The sequence below is a fragment of the Cricetulus griseus genome (assembly GCF_003668045.3).
Source record: "Cricetulus griseus strain 17A/GY chromosome 1 unlocalized genomic scaffold, alternate assembly CriGri-PICRH-1.0 chr1_0, whole genome shotgun sequence".
Lineage (NCBI taxonomy): Eukaryota > Metazoa > Chordata > Mammalia > Rodentia > Cricetidae > Cricetulus > Cricetulus griseus.
In genome coordinates, this window is record NW_023276806.1 from 126,892,279 (window position 1) to 126,915,198 (window position 22,920).

Genomic DNA, 22,920 nt, shown 5'->3' on the forward strand with positions numbered 1-22,920 from the left:
TGGTCTCACTCTGTCCACAATTAGGAAGCAGGAAGAAATGAGTGCTGCTATTGCAACTTGCTTCCTCCATTATTCAGTCCAGCCCCCAGCCAATGGGATGCTGTTGCCCACTTTCAGGAGGGACTTTCCCTCCTTCACCAAACTTTTCTGAAAATCCTCTTAAGGGCAGGCCTAGAGGTGTGTCTCTTATATGATTCGAAATCCTGCCAAGTTGAAGATGCAGATTAATCATCATCCACTTCCATTTTTCTTTGCTCAGATTTCTGCCTAGGATGCTGAGTTCCCTTTCTCAGCACCACAGCCCAGGATATTCTCCAAGAAGTAAGTCAGGGCTCCCCAGAACTCCAGCCTTCAATCTGGTGTCTGAGAAGTCGGTATCTTTTTCTATGAGCTGGTTTGTTCAGTTCCTTCATTGTATTAGGTAGGAAGATTAACCTGGTTCTTATCTTTACTGGAATCCTTGATCTTAATATAAAATTTTGTATCCATTGACATTGTCTTAATTTCTTTTCTTGTTGCTATGATAAAATACCATTACAAAAGTAACTTAAAGAAGAAAATGTTTGCTTGGCTCACAGTTTGTGGTGCCACAGAGCATGGTACGGAAACTGAGGTGGTAGGAGCTTGAGGCAGCTATCACACTACATCCACAATCAGAACGCAAAAGGGATGAATGCATGGTAGCACTCATTTTGCTTCTCCATTTTATACTCTCTAGGATTCCTTGCTTAAGGAATGCTTTGCAAACAGTTAAGAAGGGTTTTTCCACATTATCCCAAGTGTCAAGATAATCCCTGACAGGTAAGCTCACAGGTCCATTTCCCAGATGACTTCACATCATGCCAAGCTGTCAACTAACACCATCCAGTCATTAAGTTACTTTTTACAATAAGACTTCCTCAGTGTGCAGAAGGAATCTGCATTGGCACACAGCAGGTGAACTTAAATACCCGAAAGAGTGACCATCAGAGGGGGAAGGGTAAGTAAAGCTATTTGGAAAGCTTGGAAAAACATTGGGTCTAATCAAGGTTAGCATGGTACAGTCTCAGAAATCAATGGTAACTAAAGAAGCTAAAATGTGGTCACCTGAAATATAAATTTTCTGTCTGAAGCTATTAGGAATCTCATCTTGTCACTATAATTTGTGACATCTGTCTTTAGTCCTAAACTCCTGAGCTCTTGAATGCAAAACCATTGCCCTGTTCTTTTTCCTTCCTCTTTCAATGTAGACATCTAACCTGAGGCACAGGTATGGTTTGAGAGCCAAATTAATCTGTGTTCAAGTGGTTCTATATTCATATGTTGACTATAATAATTGAGGTAACATATCATACCAGAGACACCCCAGCTCAGAGCTCTTCCTTCAGTGTTTACAGGTGGCTTTTGATGTTCCCAAATCTGTTCCTCGCATGTACAGAATAAATATAACATATAGCCATAGTCAAAAAGCTTACGATCTAGTTGGGGAAACAAACTCATATAAAGCAATTGAGAAAAAACTCATGTTTTATATAATTAACTCCAAACTAATTATATATGAGATAAAAACTGCAAGCAGAAAATTGCTTTAGGCTTGAATAGTCAAGGCAAGCTTTCTGTGAAGAATTATCATTTATCTTTGGTCAAATAAAATATTTCAAATATAAGAAAATTCTTGCTAGCTAGATCCAGGTCCCCTCCCACCCATTATTTAAAAATGAATTAATGGCAAACATGAGCACCTGCTCTTATAGAACAATTTTTAAAATTCCTTGAAAATGTTCTGCTTTTATTTTTAAAGATTCATTTTATTTTTTATAGGTGTATGTGCATATGTTTCTGTGTGGACATATACACATGAGTGCAGGTGTGTGAAGAGATTACCTGGAACTAACTGACATGTGGTTATGAGCTCCCCAAAGCAAGTGCTGGGGCCTGAATTCCAGACATTTTTACTTGTCCTTTCAGTGTCTTAAAAGTCCTTAAACTAAAGTTTTTCTTTGTCCAAAAAAGAACATCTGATATCATCATTATTATTGTCATTATATATTACTAGAGTGAAAGGAGAGGGAGAGAGATGTGTTATATGTAAAACTGATTTTTGAAGCTAAAGAGAGGGTGGCCATAAATTAGTCTTTATTTTCTCAACCTGGCCACTTATTAAGGAGACATACTTAGCTGTGTGCTCCTGATTAGCTTACATTAGAGAAGGTTCCTATGTCTTTTCACTCAGAAAATTTTTACTCAAGTTTGGGCCTCTATATCCATAATGTTGGCATAAATTAAACATTTACTAGTAATAAATCATGATACACTTATTTTAAAACAATTTTTTGCATGTTTATAATATTTCCACCTTTTAGAGAATGAAGCAAATTTATAGGCTAGTGAGAAAAATATGTTTATTTTTACATAAAGAATTAGATCTTGACTGAATTTTTGATACTACAAGACACAGCGTATCTTCATTATTTTTCATGTTTGATGCAAGTTTTGATTGTATAGTCATCGAAGAGAATGCTGTTTGATGAACATTTTGGTATATGTTTTAGGGGCATTTCAGCAACTGTTGGATATTCTGTCCTAATCTCAAGCCAAAATTGACTAAATGACCTTCTTTCCTTCATTCCTTCCTTCCTTTTGTGAAACTTGAGCCAGTAACTCAAATAGCAAATTTTAAAAATCAATCACAATTCAGTATCATGATATGCTTAGTTGAAGACAAACAGTGAGGATATCTTAGAAGTCTTGTTTTCTGTGATTACAGAGACTGTTGGCTTTAAATGAATAACACACAATAGCCACTAATTAAAGCAAGGAATTTGAGCAGTATTCACTGATGTTGTGTTGTGCTTTCACCCATACTGTCAAGTGAATGTCTTGTGTATACATAACCAAAGCTGCAGTGAAATCACAGGATGCTGCATGGGCAAGCACTCCCAGAAATACCTGGGAGTTCTGACATAGTTGATTTTGAATTAATTTTTGTGGTAGTGTGATTACAGATCCTTCATACTTTTCAAATTCTTTGCAACCCCTCCATACTGAATTACATGGATTCATATGGGGTTGTTTAAAAAACTAGGAAACGAGGTCTAAGCCAGGCAGTAGTGATGCACACCTTTAATCCCAGCACTTGTGAGGCAGAGGCAGGTGAATTTTAGTGAGTTGGAGGCCAGTATGGTCTACAGAGTGAGTTCCAGGACAGCCAGGCCTACAGAGAGAAACCCTGCCTAGAAAGCCAACAACAACAACAACAACAACAAACCGAGAGGGAATGGTGGAGGGGGGAGGGGGGAGGGATTGAGAGACTAACTGAGCAGGTGGTATGTACCTTTAATCTCAGCATTTGGTAGGCATAATTAGGTAAATCTTTGTGGGTTCAAGACCAGCCTGATCTACAAAATGAGTTGCAGGACAGTTAGATCTACATAACAAGACCCTGTCTCAAAAAACAAAAACAATAGCAGAAAAGAAACTAGGCCTGTAGCAGAACATCTTTTTTAAGAGCAAAAAGTAACAGAAAATTCATAAAGAAAAAATAGCCTTTTCCCCCTGGCCTTTGACATGCACTACAAGACAAGCCATGTGAAACCCATCTCTTCCCTTTTCTGGGTTTCTGGGAAAAACATTCAGTGTCCTCTCCCTTTCCAATTCTCTATCCCATCAACCTCAAACTTGCAAGAGGTTAGTCCTGAAGGAGAAGATCTGGCTGCAAATCCTCCTGAGAACTGTGGAGAACAAAGCACTCCTAGCACAGAAACTCCTTGGAGAATCTTGCACCTCACGAGCTCCCAGTGTTCCCTGTGAGGCTCCCAGCCTTGACCTGCCTTTCCAGGACAGTTTTATGTTACTGTCTCCTAGCATGTTTGGTAGAGGCAGCAGGTAGTAGGACCTCCTGTGATGCAGAGACAACAAGCCCTAGAAGGCTCCATAAAAACATCCATTTTGAGGGACACTTGTAACTTTTCAGTTGCTTTAAGGGCTATTTACTTATTTCATCATTTATTGTTCTATTTGAAACCCAACACAGCATTTTGCTAGGGCTAGAACCATTTCAGATTAAATTAGTCTTCAGATCAGAAATGTGGGCAAAGGCTTCCTCATTCTTCAGTTTTCACTTCCTTCACTAGAGGTCCTTTGGTTATTTTATTTATTTTTCTGTTCACTATGATTTTTTTCCTCCTGGGATAGTTATACTATATAGCTCAGCCTGGCATGAAACTTCTCATGTAGCCTAGTTTGGCCTTGAACTCACCATGTAGCCCACTAGCCTTCATGTAGCCAACCACTTCATGGTAATTTTAATTCCTTCATCCCCTCAAATATTGACATTACAGATACCAGCCACCTGACCAACTACTTCTCATTACCACTGATAAGTCCTGCACATTGTTTCATGACCCCAGCCTCCTCTTGCTCCCAACTGGGAAGCCATGTGCAAATACAAACACCTTGGAAGATGCCTTGTTCAAAGAGAAACAGTGCCTGCACTTAATGCTATCTGTCCCACAAAGTTGTTTTAGACACTTGACCCCAAAGTTGCCTTAGGATAGAGACAAACAATCCTTGACACAAAGGAATATATTTCAAGCTGACCATCTATTTTAAACAGGTTGAAAATTTTGCAAAAGCCATGTCCCAGTTTGTAGCATGAGTTCTAATTGGTCTTAAAAAACAAAAAAAAAAAAAAAAAAAAAAAAAAAAAACCCAGAGTCAGATATAAGAGCAAATGTTAAAAGATCAGAGAGACAAAGGAGTTGTCTCCCACTTTCTATACCTCTCTCCACCTACCCATACATATCACTTCCTGTCTGTCAGTACAGACCTTCAGACATCTATGGCTAGCTCTGCCCTCTGATCTTCAGGCAAGTTTTATTTGTTAGAGTACAAACAAGACATCACCACATTTCCCTTTTTTGTTTAAAATAAAAAAGGTTATAACTAATATAAGAAAAGCTATATGAAATAAGTATAAAATATATACAATATATACAGACAATAAATACAATGTCTAGTTCATTAACAACTGACAAATTCACAGAAACTGCTCCATTATCTATCCTATTTTGGTGAGTCCAAAAGGTTGTACCTAACTCACTTTTTATTCTAACTTGCATTACCAAACCTATCATTTTATGTCTCTCAACCTTATACACTTTACATTTCTTCAGCGAATTTCCTTTCTGAATCTTGTAACAAGGAAAACTAATTATAACTATAGAGTCTTCAGTTCCATCAGAGACCTGAGAAGGAAATAATATTACCTGAGTATGCACGAAGTGCAAGCAAGTGACTGCCAAAAAATGTGAGAAATGATAGAAACAGCTGGCTACCTGGACAGTCACCCAAGATTGCTCTGCAACATTGGGACATTCATCTTCTGCCTACAGGCTTAGCATATTTCTCCTTTTTTTGTTAAAAAACAAGACAAGAACTCTGAATCTAATATCCTTTGTTCAACTTTTTTCTTTTCCTTTTTTTAAACCCTTACCAATAACAACTTGTAACCAACTACTCTACATGATGACAAATTTCCATAACCCATTAAACAACCAAAACCACCCACCCCGTCTCTTGCGAATATGGGCATCGTGTTCTTAAATTTACTTCCTATTGTCTGAGAGCAATGGTATCTTTAGAGATCCTGAAAAGAAAAGTTTGGGTTAATTGTCAAGTCCTGGGAAAGGTAGTAGTATCGTTTGTTATCCAGTCTCTAGGTAATGGGGAAAGTGCAGGGCTTGTTTCAAGTGTTGGGTAGGGTAGCCTGTGAGGTTGCATCATCTCAGCTCATGACCTTGAAACTGCTCTGAGCAGTTTGTAGTCCTAAGCAGATCATTAAATGATGTTTGTCAGCTTAGTGGCATTATTATAGTCCTAGTGGAATCATTGCTGTGGGGCCCCATCATTCTTTTGAAGACTTCAAAGGTCACTGTTAGGCATGGTCAAAGTTCACTGCAGAAAACATAAAACATTTTCAAATATCATATACAGCAGGTTAAAGGATCAATATTTCTTATGTACATCCAGAGTACAAAAAGTCAATTCCTAGTTACCTGATAGAGACTAAAACCTGAAATCATGAACAGGATGCTAGATGAAGCTAGTCATTTAGAGTTAGTACTCTATATGACCATTAATATCATGACAAAAGTTTAATATATGTATATTAATCTTATAGGTTTTGAGATAATATTCATACATTAATAAAAGTTTTAAAGAGTCAAAATAAAATCAAAGGATTATGAGATTAGTGGCAATACAATAGTCCCTTAATTTTTGTTTTTCTTTAGTACCATGCCAGGTAGCTCTTCTGACATGAAACAGAGATTTTGGAGTTAATTTAACAAGAATGCTTGGGTTTAGAGAAGGAGAAAGCCACACTCCAATTCTAAAGCCAGCTTTAATTTTTAACTAGACTGGGACTACAAAAAGACCATTTGCATTATATGTCTGTAGAGAAAATCAGAAACAAACATTTGGGAAGATTTAAGAAATTTTATCCTGTTGAAAATGTGATAGATATATCAATAGGCCAAATTACTTTTTTTCTTGGGACACTTTTTCTGAATAATTTGTCCTTTTTTCTTCACATGTCTTATTTGCCCACTGATCTTAAGATTTCTTACCTGAATGCCTTCATTCTCTCAAAAGACAAAAAGCAAAACCCTTTCCCAACCCTAATTTGGGGGAGATTTCCTTGTGGCAAGTTATAGCTGATCAAATAAAAAACATTTGTTAGTTTAGATAGAATGGGCATGCTGTTTGATGAACTATCATCTCTTCTAATCAAGAAGTCTCTCTTGTTCAAATGAAATCTTTATCAATTTTTATGCTACCCATAGCTTTTCTTTTCCTGTGGAAATAAAAGCAAAACTCTTTCCCCAACATAACACATATCCTGGTTTCCAGTCTGAGGTCAGCACATCTGTAAAGTATATAGGCTGCTTTAATTACTTAAGTTTTGTATTATCCAATGTCTCTCTGAAGCTGTGGTTTCTTTCTCATTAGTATTTAGAAAATTCAAAGTTAATAAAACATTATGGGGGTCATTATTATCCCCTTTTGTTTATTTAGCCTATCCTTTTGAGTTTGATTTGATCTTTCTGTAACTGCTTGCCCTATAGTGTTGTGTGGTATGCCTGTAATATGCTTTATATTGTAATAACAAAAAAACTTTCATTTTATTGGAGACATATACTGGAGCAGTGTCAGTCTTAATTTGTACAGGTACACCCATATGGCCATAACTTCCAGCAAATGTGTGATTATAGAATCAGCATTTTATTTATTTATTAAAGCTTAAAAATCTTATTTTAGGGTGGGTGTTGTACTTATCCAACTCAACATGTCAGCTACCATTTGTATGATGTCAGTGTAGGTGGCACCAACTTGGACCAAATCAAAGTTGCTACCATGTGTAAGACATTCCTGGCCCAGTTAGCAATACTATCATTTCCAATATACTACCTTCACCATCAACATAGCAGACACACCTTTAGTTTTAGCTATTAACAGGAATCTTTACAGGAAGATGTAAAGCTCTATCCCAGAGACCATAAATTATTGACAACACCACCTCTTATTTTGGGATCATAAAGATGAAAAAGGAAATATTAAAATTTCAGAGTATATGACAAGTGACACAGAGGCTGGAAAAATGTTCTACTCACAGCGCCAATACATTCATGTTCAAACAGAAGTCTGGGTGACTATATGAACAACAAAACAAACTCAACCAAATCAAAGGAAAATAGGGTTTCATATAACACTGTATCAGAAAGTAGACAAAAGAGACTAAATGTGCCAACTGGTGACAGGTAAGTCCACAGGCTATTCTGATAGGTCCTTCCATCATCAATCTGGCTTCTTCTCATGTTTTCTTAAGGATATTTTGTATAGATGTGGTGACTTTAACAAGAGTCTAACAAGCAAGTAGGTAGGCTTCAATCATTGGTTTCAGGATCTGTCTGTGCCATGTAGGCATCCACCTCAGCATCCAGGTGTCTTTTAGTTTTCTACATGTATGCATCCAATTGGTTGTCCAGATGCTCCCCGATGTCCAGATGCTCCTAGGTCAATACAGCGTGGGTAAGGGCACCTCTCCTTAGGCCACCTCAGCCTCTGCCTGCAAAACTCCCTCTACCTAGACCTATTTTATGCCAACCTCAGAGTGACATCCTGCCCCTAAGCATGATACTGGTGGCACGTCCCACAGTAGACCCTCTAGGGCAGGGGAAAGCCTCTCTGTATTATGGGTAGGCTTCTTCCTCCAATCACTTCCTGGCTAGGGTACCTATGGGTTGGCCTAAGCATGCCTGGATGTTATTCTTACCCAGGCTCTCTCTGATTTAGGCTCTTCTGTTTAAGTTTTAATGTTACTTGGAGAGCATCTATTCTTTATCTGCTGGGCCAGGCTTCTGTTTCTGGCACTGGCTGCTGCATTGAAACCTGAATATTCACTGACATAGACCGTTAGTTTTTCAGCATATTAAGAAATCATTCATATAGAGACATCTTGGTGTTTTTTTTTTTTTTTTAACCACAACTTTTGGCTCTGACTGTGCAACCATCTTCAAATCCTAAGAATTGAATGAGACAGATGCCAGCACTCCTCACAGGGCTTCCCCCATGGCTGCAATGGGTGAGCTGTGGGCCAGCTGAACCTGAGCTGACAGGAGACCCCTTGATTAACTACTTGGGCTGTTGAGTTACATACTTAAATGATTTGATGGGAAGTGCACTTGTTGTGGGTTGGGTGTCTATCTGGCCAATCCTCCACTTGTCAGTTCTGCCCTATCCTGCCTTTTGTTTGTGCCTCTACAGCCAGCAAACTCCCACTTGGTGTTCCAAACAAAATCAAATCAGCATTTTAAGAACTAAAAGCAGTTGCCCATTGAAATCCTGAATAGGAATCAATGGTGTGGTGTACGGATTTTAATTTCCGAATTCTACAAAATGAAAAACATCCATCTGCCAGATTTCATTCCTGTGAGTACTCTTTGAGTTACTTCCTGCAGGTAATAGAGTTTTGTTATATAGAGAACAAGGAGGACATTTCTTTATAATTTCTTTGGTTCATTGAAAAGTTATGGAAAAATATTTTCAAGCTTTTTCTATTGTCATGATGTATTTTTATGAAATTCTAAGGCCTCCATTACATTTCCTATCAATAGTTGATCAATTTCTTCATTACCTCATGATAGAGAGAATGACAGACCCATATGGGATAGGATGTGCCTTATATACATGGGATGATTCCTATTCCTGATTATTTCTTGTAACTGAATAAATAGTAAAATCTGGTATAAATTCAGCTGTTTAAATATGCAAAACAACTCTTTCTGCCTATTGCAAATCACTAACTGTGCTTACAGATTCTGTAAAATCCATTAATACCATAAGGATAGCATATAACTCTGAAGTTTGGATGGAATCATAAGGGCTTTGAGATACTCTACTTAAATTTTTTGATTTGTAAACTTCCATTCCCATTTATTTCCATCAGGATAGAATGTAGGGGTTCTACATATTGCTGTTCCCTGTGTAATGTGAGGAAGGATCCAGTTAGTTTTCCTTATAAATTGAATTCTCTTGCTTTTGCAATGTTTGTTGTTAATCTCTCCCCCCCTGCAACGTTACTGCAAGCTCTTTACCAAGGTTTACTTTCTGCCTATGATTTGTCAATTTCATCATTATTAAAAGTACTAAAATTTCTTCTGCTGGCTCTATTCCTGCCAATTGATGAAGTCTCAATTTTCCTTTTAGAATCAACTCGGAGACCTTTTCCACATAAGTTTTCATTTTTTTTTAGTCTGTTTACATAGTTAAAAGACCCAATATAAGACAATATCTTCCCTATCCATTAATATTTCTATAGGAGAATGCTTAGATGGTAAAATAACATCAAGTCTGGATCCAAATGATCCACATGTGCATCCTGTAATTTCTTTTCCACCAAAGCCAATTCTCTCCCAACTTCAGCTGATTATTCTCTTGAATTATTTATGTCCTTGTCACCATTTAAGGTTTTGAAGAGATTACCCTGTTCATCATTTTTTAGTCCAATACTGACTATAGATAGGAAATGTCTCCTAGCAACCTTTGAAAGTCATTAAAAGTCTGCAATTGATCTCTCCTAATTTGCACCCTTTAGGGTCTAATTTTTTGTAGACCCATTTTATATCCTAAATAACTAATAGAATCTCCTCTTCGTATTTTTAGGAACAATTTGTAATCCCCAAAATGGCAAAATTTTCTTGATTTCTTCTAACATCTACAATTGAATTAGCTAATAAGATGTCATCTGTGTAATGGTAAACTATTGATTGAGGAAATTGCTTTTCTAACAACTGTCATACAAAATTTGGCAGAGAGTGGAGCTATTTAAAATTCCCTGTGGAGAACCTTCCATTGATATCTCTTAACAGACTGAGAATTATTATAAGTAGGCACCATGAAGGCAATTTTTTCTCTGTCTTTTTCTTGTACAGTATAATGAAGAAACAATCTTTTAAATCAATAACAATAACAGGCCATCCCTTAGGTAATAAAGAAGGTAAAGTAATTCCAGACTGTAGAGAGCACATTGTCTGAATCATCTTATTAACATCTCTTAGATTTGTTTGAAAATTTGTTTGTTTGAAAATCTCCATTTTTCAGATTTCATTTTAACAATAAACATGGAGAATTCCAAGGGCTTGTTGATTTTTCAATATGCTGAACATTTAGATGCTCCTGTACCAGCTGTTCTAAGACCTGGAATTTCTCTGTTGTTAAAGGCCATTGCACAATCCTTACAGATTTGTCCATCAACCTTTTTAAATGTAGGGTGTTGGTGCTTTGAAAGATCAGCAGCTGTTGTGCTCTGTTCTTGTACAATCTGAATGGCAGGTGATTATTCTTTACAATACCTTTTAATATTTTTCTCAGAAACATATGTTAATTTATGGTTTGTTTCTGAGATTTGAGGAATGTTAATCTGAGTATTCCATTGTGATGGGGAATGTTCTTCTGTGTATGTTTGTCTTATTGATTGATAAATAAAACACTGATTGGCCAAGCAGGATGATAGGTAGGACTAGGAGACAAGGAGAATTCTGGGAAGTGTAGGCAGATAGGAGTTGTCATGTGATCCCAGGGAATGACGTAGCTGGCCAGAAACTGCCACTAGCTGACCATAGAGGTCTGGAAGTCTGTTCAGACACGCAGAAAGTGCTGTAGTTGGGAAGAAAGAGGATATAAGCAGGGACAAACAGGAAATTGCTCTCTTCTTTGTGGAGATGCTGAGGCATCATCATGTAGCAGGCAAAGGAATTGTAGGTCTGGTAAACCAAGTCCACATGGAAATACATGGATCAGTAGTTACGGGTTAAAAATTAAGTCAGAGGTAGTCAATAAGAAACCATAACCAATGGCTGAAGAATAAGGGTTGGAGCGTGCGCCAAAGATGAACTGTGATCCGGGATGGTGAAGTCTCTTTATTCAAGAAAACACCAGGGCAAGACGAAGACCAGAGCGAGGTTACAGGAACCCAGCAAGCGTGGCCAGAAAAGGGCTAGGGTCTTCCGGTGCAGCCCTTAAAAATCTCCCTTATGTCACACCGGCTTTCCTTCACCATGTCCTTATGGGCGAGTCTCGGATCCATCTGACACCTGTCCCATGACTATTGGGCGGGGCTAGGGTATCTCCCTACAAATGGCCAACAGTTTAATAATTAATGTAGCATCTGTGTACTTCTTTGGGGCAGAGAAGGATGGCAGGACCTGCCAGACCAGAAAGTTCATGTTACACCATTGCTTTAACAAATCATGTCCCTACAAATTCATTTCTATGTTAGTTACATATGGCTTTAATTTTTCTCTCTGTCCTTCTGGCCCTATACATTTGACCCATCTCATGCTCTGTTTTAGCTGAGATAATGTTCCAATCCCTGAAAGGTGAACATTGACCTCCTGAAGAGGCCAATTTGGATGCCTTTATTGGTGCAAATATTGTTACATCTGAACCTGTGTCTATAAAACCTTTAATTTGGCAATGCCATTTATTTGTGTTTTTAATTTTGGTCTTTGTTCACTTATAGATCTTTGCCAAAATATTTGCTTTATGGTTTTTCTGAATTTTTTGTTTTCTCTCTTATAACTTTTCTACCATCCAAAGCAGTATGGTTTCTTACAATAGGCATTAGGTTCTTTAATTGCTCTGGGAAGGAGTTTACTTCATGGTTACAGGAAACAATTGAAACCAAATTTGGCATGGAGGCCTGCAAGAAGACCCTCAAGGCTTTTATTGATGCCAAAAGGTTACCTTGAGTGTCCCTTGCTGATCTACATTTATTAGTCCAATGCCTGTCCCTGCTATACCTACTGCATAATCTAGAAAGGAGGGGTGTTCTGTTTGGATTATGCATAGAAAAAACATTTCTAGGAATGCCCTGTTTACAATCCCTTTTTAAGTGACCTTGTTTGCCATGATTGAAATACGTGACATTTTTCTTTTTCTTCAAACCTCTGGAAATCACCTCTCATATCCAAGCATCATCATGTTCATGAGATTCAATATTGGTTGTATCTCAGATTCATTCCTCCAAAGGTGCTGACCTTGCCCTAATTATCTCAGAGCCATTTCTCCAAGGGTGCTGATCTTACCTTTAATGGCCTAATTACCCTTTTCCATTGTGCACTAGCACTTTCAAAAGCCAGAGATTCAATTATTATTTGTCTAGCTTCTGAACCTGGTATCATTCTATTTACTGCTGAAGTCAATCTTTGTAAGAAATCTGTGAAGGCTTCCTTTTGCCCCTTTATCGCTTTAGTAAGTGACTCAATTTATTTTCTATGTTTCCAATTCTGTCTCAAGCATTCAAAGCTTCTGTGGGGCAGAAATCCAGGACATAGCAATCATATAGAGATTGCCCTTATATATTAGCATAATCTTCTCCAAGAAATTGGTCTTGAGAGATTTCCATACCTGTAGCCCTACGTCATTGCTCAATGGTGTTAGCCTCATTTTCCCACCAGGTCCATCATTATAATTGAGGACCAGGCTTCAAAACTGCTATAACCAAATCTCTCCAGTCTTGAGGGATAATGCTATTTCAAGTTAACCACAAGTTTAACATCTGCTTCATAAAAGATGAATACATGCCATATGAGACTATTGCTTTCTTGAATCTCCTTAAATCTCACATTTCCACAGGTGTCCATTTAACTCTTTGATAGCCTTGGGGATGTCTATCATTTGGCATTTGATCCTGTAAGGTGAATGGATAAATTAAGTTGGTTGTTTGAAAACCTTAGGCTGTTCTTCTCCAACCTTATAATGCAACACTGAAACTTGTTCTCCAATAAATTCCTCTGTCTAGATCTGAATATCTCTATGATCTGTTTTATTAAGTTTTTCTAAAACTTGTATCTTAGCTCTCATATTAACCAACTTTTGTAGTGATAAAACAAAATGATAAAAACTGATAATGTTTATAATTGACATTGCATGAATCCCATCTAAATTAGCTATCCTCTCATTTAATTGTTCTGTTTTCAAACCATTCAGCATATTATCATACAGAGACCCAGCTCCCTTCATTGTAATAGTAATTCCCATTTCTTTAAGGTGGAAAAAGACTCTATTTTAACTAATTCCACCCTTTAAGAATTCCCAATTGTCTCAAAATCTGCCAACAATGATGGTGAAATGTGAGGCATAGCATGTCAGAGTGGGGAACACAGCTGGTGAGCAGCTTAGCCGAGGACAGCTGCAGCTGCTAGCATACTATCTGTGAGCTGAGAGTGGCAGCCGAAGGAGCAGGGGTGGGGGTGGGGTGGGGGGGGGGGGTGGGGGTGGGGGTGGGGAGGGTGTGGGGTGTGGGGGGGTGGTCTATGGGAAGCCAGCAAATCACTGGGGAGAGAGAGAGCTGTCTGAAAAATTCACAAGAGATTGTATAGAAGAAGCACATGTGGCAGGAGCTGCCTGAAGGCAGAGCCAGTCATTCTAGGGCAGGTGTCTGTGGAGTTTGGGGCCTGTGGAGTTTGTTTGTTGCAGAGAGGATGCAACAAAAAAAATCCCAAACTTGCTTAGAGGCTTAGGGAAAAAAGAGAGAAGAACCTCGCTGGTGGGGTGGTGACTCCAATGGGAGTCCTGCTTGTGACTCTGGCTTGTGTTGGTGGCTAGAAAGTCACAGACAAGTGGCTTTTTCATGAATTCATGCCCTACATTGGGTACCAATTATAGAACAATTTCTATTTGGTCTTAATAATAAAAACCAGGAGTCAGATATAGGGGTAATTGCTGAAAGATCAGAGAGGCAAAGGAGCCAACTACAGCCACTCCTTACCTCGATAACTTAGCCAAAAAGAGACTGAGTTCCTGACTCCTCCCGGTTTATATATCTCTCCCTGGCAAGCCACATCACTTTTTGTCTGTCTGTACAGATCTCCAGACCTCCATGGTTACCTACTGGCTAGCTCTCCCCTCTGATATTCAGGCAAGCTTTATTTGTTAGAGCATAAACAAAATATCACCACACCAGTTCCAAGTATTTAGTTAGTGTAAAATGATCTCCACTTGGCTGGTTGTCCCAGTCTTTTAGTGGAATTGAAGACACTGATAACAGATGTTGAATGGTCACTCCTTTTGTTGCACCCTGACTCATTTTGTTAGGTGCTAGATCCAAAATTCACTTCAGGGAGAGCCAGTAAATGACTGTGGCTGTCTGGAAACCGATTTCATTGGCAACTGCTGTCTCTCCATATTCTACACTCTGGCCAGAAAATTTGAGCTGTGTGGAACATCCATACGACCTTCTGCATTTCCATTTTACTTTGTCCTCATAAACTCCACAGACACAGACGTCAGCTGTTAGTATATGGTCTTTTCTGTCCTCCCAGTTACCATAAGAAATTCAAACTCTTAGTCTCCTTTTAGAGATGAGGAACCTGTACTTCCAAGAACTCCAACAGGAAGAATGAAGGTTCCAGAAGTTATCTTCATTTCATGAGACATACATATTACTTAGAGCCCTACTGGAAACATTACCATGAGTGTTCTTATAATACAGCAATCCTTTCTCCCATCTACTTATCCTGTTATAACTTCAGGCTCAAGGTTGTGACTAATATACCTGGGTGTGACTCATCTCTGTAGGACCTTGTATAGCACTCATTGTCTAACTCCCCTTCTATTTTTCCCTTCTCACCTGAAGTGATAGCATGTGCCACTGAGAGATGAATAGACAAGCACAAGACAATAAATCTGTTCTAACACCCAGTTATTTCCAGACTGCAAAGCCTGGGAAGTAGAAATACCATGCGTTCCTATTCTATAAGTCACACAGCCCAAAGTCTGAGTCTAACTAAAACTTTACTTTAAGCAGAACTTTCAGGAGCTTGAGGAACTGCTGAGCGAAGGGAAAAGTAAGTAGATTCTAATTAACATGTCACCTAATTAACTCTGTCACCATCCCTCCTTGGATGTGACAGAGATTCTCAAAGATAAAAAGGACTGTGCTGGGCTGGCAGTGGCCCAGGTCCAGAAAGCTCACAGGCTCATCTTCATTCCTGGGATTTTAAAAGAAAAAACAAATTATCACAGGAATGTGGTTTGGCATTTGAGGAAGGGAAAGGTGGTTTTTTCTAAACTTAAATCTTGTGTGTTTGTTCTCCACATCAAAAAATAATGTTTTGATAGATCAGTGTACCCTTTTAAATTATCTCCAGGACCCTTTTCTGTGGCATTTTGTGGCTCAGCACTGGGTAGGTGACAAGGATGCCATCAGTACTTTGAATGGCTTTCCTGGTCACTTTTGTCACCAATACTAGTTGTTCCTTTCCCCAAATAGAGCTTCAATCTAACTTTAGTTTCTTGCAGCAGGTCTCATTAAAACTCTGTCTTCTGCTTTATGGGTCATGCAGCTGGCCAGATGGTCTCTTTATTCTTCCTATGTTTTCCTCCACCATAGGGAAACTTTGTTCCAGAGAGTCTACACTTGGAGATGGTGGTAACTTTACTTTTGAAATTCTTATTTCTAGTGTGTTCTCTCTCTCTCTCTCTCTCTCTCTCTCTCTCTCTCTCTCTCTCTCTCTCTCTGTCTGTCTCTCTCTCTCTTTCCTCTTAACCTTCATCCTCATGTTTCCAGTTCTAGGACACAGAGCTGGTTCAGCCTGCTGTTCATTCTTCCACTTTTGTCTCCTCCCATCCCTTTTGTGGAAACTTCCTGCAGCTGTTGCCTCTCATCCCAAGTCATTCTGCTCCTCAGCTGCCAACCATGGGTCTAAGTCTCTGCTTCACTGAGCATTGGAATATGGCCTTTCTCTTCCCTTTCTACCATTTCTACTGAGATGCTGGTCAGTTAATAGTCCTGGGAAGCTTTGACTCCTGCCAATTCCCAGGACAAATGTTGCCCATGGTCTGTTCCCTGCAGAGCCCCTAATGGAGCTAGTAGTGATACTCAGCCTCAGAAGAGCCATGAGAACTCAGAGCCTGGGGCAAAACACAAGAAGAGCTGTGCTCTGCCTTCAGGTCACTCAGTTTCTCCACTTCCCCAGTGACTTAATGAAATAATTTTATTTCTAATGGATCCTTTTGCTTGTTGTGCCTTTTTTGTATCTGGATGGCTGTTTTTGTCTGACTCTCATCTGACATGTTGTGCTTATTTTCTCCAGCCTGCTTGAGCCTCAGATGCCCTCTTTTCATGCTGCCTGCCCCTTTAGGAGAATACAATGTGCCTTACCTTCATTAATCACATAGCTCTGCCTGGCTCTCTAGAACTCTGGCTTCACTTGTCAGTACCAATGCATCACAGACCCACGAATGATCACACACTTACAATCTTATTGTGTACAAACCATTGTATAAAATGCATTATTTTATCAAAGTGAGTTAAGTTTCCTGAGACTCATAAAGTGTTTGCTGTGTGTATTTATGAATTTGCATATGTGTATGTAAAATGTCTGTATGTGTATTTATATGTTTGTAATTATGTATTTGTGCAAGTATATGTTTTGTGTTAGCATATGCATATGTGTTTTTGAGTTTGTGTATGTGTGTATATGTATGTGTGTTTCTCAATTGTTTTTCTGTTGCTGTTATAAAATGCCATTACCAAGGCAACCTATAGAAGAAAGAGTTTATTTTGGCTTTTGGTTCCAGAAGAATAATATCCATCTAGGTAGGGGTGGCTTAGCAACACATGGCAGGCATGGTGGTAGGAGGAAGAAGCGCAGAGAACTCTCATTCTCAATTGAAAGCACAAAGCACAGATCAAACTGAAAGTAGAGTGAGGCTTTTAATCTCAAAGTCCATCCCTACTGACATGTTTCTTGCAGCAAGGCACCTCCCAAACCTCCCGAAGCAGCACCACAACTGGGACCAAGTGTTAACATACTGGAGCCTCTGGAAGACTTCAAACCACCACAGAGTATATGAATAATTATGCATGTGTTTATGTGTGTTTGTATTTGTGTGTATGTGCATGTATATATATATATATATATATATATATATATATATTTAAGTGTACATGTGTGCATTTATGTATCTGTGCATATCCATATGTGTGTTTGCATGTGTATATGTGTTTATGTATACATATTTGTGTATGCCTGTGTGTATGTGTGTGCTTATATATATGTGTGTATATGTGTTTGTGTGCATATGCATATATAACTATGTATATTTGCCTGTGTGTGTTTGGTACAAAATGATGACAAACAGGACCCTCTGCTGAGGCACAGGGATGAGCTACAAATAGATAGAGACATCACGAGTATGGTATACATTTGGAGGAAGAATGAGGTTCAGGGTGGTCAGATTTGAGGGAATGATTTTCAATACAGAGTGTTGTGGTTTGCATGGAAATTATCTCCCAGAGTCTCACATCTTTGAACACTCGGTCCCTAGATGGTGGCTCTATTTGGGATGGTTGTGAAATAGATATAGTCTTGCTGTAAGAAGTGGGTCACTGGGCAGGTGGCTTGAAGCTTTATAGCTGGGCTCCTCCTGTTTACTCTCTGTTTCTTTTCTATAGATGACAAACTAGCTTTTTGCTTCTGCCACCATGGCTTCTATGCCCGATGCCCTATCTTCTCTGCCATGATGGAGTATACTACTCCAGAACTATGAGACAAAATAAATCCTGTCTCTTTTTACTTACTCTTGGCAAGGTATTTTATCACAGCAACAGAGCAGTTACTAAGACAGGGGCTGTGTTTTATTGCTGTGTCCTAGGATGCTAAATGTTCTACCCAGAAAACGGCAGTTGTGACATCCAAAGATGAAGACAGAAGGACACAAGTCTGACAGCACTTCTAAAGGCTTATACAAAGGACAAAGTTGTGATACTTGGTAAAACATGGCAAGGAGGACTGTGTTAAGTGCCATTACCACAACTGTAGGAACTATGGCAATATTGTTTGCAGAAACAAACAAACTACATAGGGCTCAACTTCAAGAACCATGAGTCAACTAGAAATTCATAGTCAGGAAATAGGTGAGGGTCAGAAAGTAGAAAATTAAACATAACATTAGGGGGAGGAAAACTGAGGTTGAGCCCACCTAAAAGCATCCTTGCTGAAGGCAATCCCAGCAAACAGATGCTATTTCAGGAATTACAGGGTCATCAATCTGGCATGATATCAAGGATGCTCAGGCAATGAGGTAGTCTGCTATAAAAGGTGGGGTGTTCTTGTTAACCTGATTTAGAAACATTCTTGCTAAACTTGAACCTTATGATATAACACAGACAGGTGTGGAGGATAATTTTAGAACCTAATGAGGCTGGCAATGTGGCTCAGTTGATAGAATGGCTGCCTGGCATGCACAAAGCCCTGCTTCAATGCCCAGCACTCCATAAACTAGCTGCGCAGGTGCACACCTGTGGTCCCAGAACTGATATATGGAGGCAAGAGGATCAGGAGTTCAAGGTTACCCTGGGCTACATGGTAGTGAGTTTGAGGCCAGTTTAGGGTGCATGAGATCCCGAGTCACAACAAAATAAACAAAACTAACACAACCTAACACAACCCCTAGCTGAAGTTTGGTTAAGTAAAGAATTTCTTTGTCACCTTTGGGAAGTACTGGTCTCCTGTGCAAACATCTGATATGGGACAGTTTAGAAAGGCCTGCTGACAGGGGCCATTGGAGTCTTGGCAGTATTCACTGGGGACTCCTACGGTCTGAGTGTGAAATTACAGAATGTAAGGCTGCCCAAGTTAAACACAAAGGCTATTTCTCTGGCTGCAGAAGGGTGAGTGGACTGCATGTGCAGGTAAGAAGATATTCCAATGATTCCCCAAAGTGAGAGACAGCAGATTATCCTGATTTAACCAGAGAATCTACTTCATGGAACGAGGCGAGTGACTGGATACAGGGCTCCAGGGGACAGTCCTCAGCAATGTTCCATTTTTAACCCACTTAAGAGGGGCACAGCAATGATGCAATACATAGACGCATGGCTTCAGGGAAGGGCTGAGATATCAGTCTGGAGTCTGAATGTTGGGTCTGTGAAGTCTATGGGGACAACTTTGGCTCCAGGTACCAACTAAAAGCAGAGGCTGGTGAGTGACACTGTCTGTTGGGTCATTTTGCTTGCTTGATTGCTTTAACTGGATAGGGTCTGGAGTGTACCAGATTGGCTGAAAACTCCCTGTCTAACTGAGGATGAAGACCTTGAACTGCCTTTACCTCCTGAGTTCTGAGATTGCTGACTTGCGCCACCATACTCTATGTGGTGCTGAGGGTGGAATCTAGGCATTTGTGTAGCTAGGCACCCAGTGAACCCCACCCCAGGCCCCAGGCCCCAGGCTACTCTTTGTCTTTAAAACAATTGTATCTTTAATAAGCTTACATACCCCCTTTGCCATTATTCACACTTGCTTTCTCTCTCCCTGTTTCTCTTTTTAATGCTTTTCTTCTTCTATTTTTTTCCCTTTTAGGACAGTGAACAATTAGTAGTTGTCATCTGAGTTCAGGTCAGAACACTCCTAAACTGAGCTCAGTCTTTTCAATTAGTGAAGGGATGGAGCTTTTAAATAAAACATTAGGTAATGGATGTACCAGGAATGGACTAAAAAGATGCAAGCTTTTTGTACTGATCTCAATTTTATTCCCCAGTGTCTCCCACTGAAAGGTCATGAGCAACATGGCTCAGCACTCTAGGTGCAGAATAGTCAAAGTAAGTTTTCTCCTCTGGTGGAGTCCCCCGGGACCCGGAATCTGGCTGTGCTGTTCATGGCTTTAGATTCTTCCCCTAAGTAAATTGAATCACACTACAAGCCAGTTTCATCACTGAAGGCTGCACAAAAGCCTGGTGTACCTTTTTTGGCAGGAGGTGCCACATAGTCTTTCAAAGTGCTGAAAGCCTGCCTCCTACTGCCATCTGTGTTGGCAGGCCCAGCTGGAGCAGGGCAGACCCTGGGGGTGGGAGCTGCCGGAGGCAAATTTCATCCACGTGGGAGCTAAGCCCAGTCCAAAGATGCTCCCCTCCAAGGTTTTCCTTCCTTTGCCCATGTTGATGCTCTCCTTTCTGAAAGCATCCAGAGGTTTCAATGTGTGTTTTCACAGAGTTCCTGACCCCTCCTGGCTCAGCACTAGAGAGCTTTAAGCATGATGGGAAATGAGTACAAACAGGAACATGTGCGGAAAATCCAGCAAGGAAGATCTGTGGCTCCCGTGCCCCTACAAATGCCCAATTAATTAGAAAATCAATCTTGCTGTCCAGGTGACAGATAGGAATCCGCTGCTGGAGGTGAGAAAGAGTGCAGTCATGATGAGATAATTCTTCCCCATAACTAAAAGGCTGCCTAATGTACATTTCAAGGAAGCTGGGGGTGAAAAACTTGGTAAAAAGTCACCACATTCTTCCTCTTGTTAATTGAATCTTTGTGAAGGCAGGGAGGAAGAACAAGGCAGCTTGCACTTTGTAAAAACCCTTACCAACAAAACCAAACTAAACCAAACCAAAACACATCTCTAAAGATACCCAAGTTCTGAGAGGTGACTTTTAACTGTTTTGGTAAGGAAGGAAGATGGCTACTGGCTGTACATGCCCACAAAAAATGCTAGCTTGAGAGGCTTTGCCTTGTTAGAGAAAAGTATTCAGGGTGCTGAGGCAGCTGCTTTCTCTGAGAGACTGAAATGCTAGGAATCTCTGCTCTGTTTGAATGGCTAGGGAAACAGCATCCCAGAGGGCTTGCGATCCCCTCTCTCTCTCTTTCTGGCCCTTTGCCTCCCCCCTCTCTGTGTATGTGTAGACTCAGAGGATATAACCTTTGGTGTCCTTGCTTAGGTGCTTTCCACTTTCGAATCTCTCGTTTGTCTAGCACTTTTCTGAGTGGGATAGACTAGTTACTCACTAAGTCTGGGTATCCACCTGTTGCTGCCTCTCCTTTCACCACAGCTGAGGTCACAAACATGCATTACATGCCCTCTTTATATGATATTTTTATATGGATTCTGGGGATCTGCTTTACCAACTGAATCTGGGATTCTAGAATGTAGCTGACCCCAGCTAAATGGATAGTGACTCTAAGAGCCTGGGAACAAAGCTGTTTCTCTGCCAAGATTCTGTATTTCCTGGATATCTCTTGGCTTCTGTAAAGAAGGCTATGGTGGCAGCTGACATGGCTATTTTTTCCCATATCATGATATGGATTTCAGTGTCAGCCTTGGATCTACTTTGAATGCTCCATCCTAGACACAGTGCAGGTCTGCATGAAACAGCATTTTCCTGCCTCCGGGATAATTTGTTTCTGAGAATGTAAACTATTGGTTTTATCTGCAGCTCTGCTCCTGGTCTCTTGACTTTATTCCTTATTTCACGGACCCCCATAATCCATGTAGTTGTAGCTCTTCCACTCAGGATGGTTTCTAGCGAGGTTTCTTTCTGAAAGAAAATGCCTCTAATAAAATGCCCGATTCATTCATACTTGGAAGGAATTTGGAAAGCTCCCTGGCTTTTAAAGGAACAAACAGAAACAAAGCAGTAAACAAGCAAACTTAAGGGTTCCTCTCTCTTTCTTATGCTTTTTTTTCCTATCCCCTCAATATCTCAGTTATTCTCTGTGATTCTGACAGTCCCCCAACCCACACTGGCTAATATTTTTGAGCTAAAAGAAAGTGTTCTCTGGTTTCATTTAAATCCTTCCAGTCAGTTAGCACATGGATATTCACACATGGATTCCATCTTTGGTGTTTAATCGTTTCCAAAGAGCTCACAGCTAAGAAGGCACAAGTTCATGGAGTAGAACCTGTGTTCCATCTCATCCCAGCTTTGTCTTAGGAGGCTGACTTACTACAGACAAGAGAGGTGTCTGGTTCCTGTTGTTTATCAGGGAAGCGTAGTTAGATTGTGGATAGAGTCTTAAGGTCTTCTGTTCTCATTTTAGGTATTCACAGCCACTTAAGGCATTATTACTTGAGGATAAAGGCTGTAAAATAAATTTTGGAAGCCAGACTAGAGAAGACATCAGCCTTTATTCACTCATACACATCTAGAGGAGACAGAGGATGAGGAAACCTCTGGCTATCAAAGAAATCATGTTTCGTAGGGAACTCATCTCTATCTGTGATCTTCTAGATGAGGTTTAAAATTCAGTGAAATGGTTTAAATGGAAAAAGAAACCAGAATGATGAAGAATGACCAACTATGGAGATTTTGAGATCCACGTGTGTTTAAATTTAAAATTTCAAGGAGAAAAATACAACTCTGTGTAAATACTCTGCACTGTGGACTTTAATCATTGCTTGTGTGAAAGGAGCTAAGAGTTTTGGGAGAGTATGATATTTTCTAAGCCAATATCAAAACTAGATTGCCTTGGGAACCTTTAGTAATCACCTGATGGCTCTTTCAGCTGAAAGAAAATCTGAGACTAATCCTGTGTAGGAAATTGTAGGAAGTTAAGACCTACAAGACCTAGAGATGAGGCAAACTGTCTGAGGTCCTGATCA

General features: G+C 39.7%; 1 pseudogene; it reads right to left on the reverse strand.

Annotated features, from left to right (window-relative positions):
• Window positions 1-7,925: 7,925 nt before the first annotated feature.
• Window positions 7,926-8,552, reverse strand: LOC107980190 (annotated as a pseudogene).
• Between the last annotated feature and the right edge of the window lie 14,368 nt (window positions 8,553-22,920).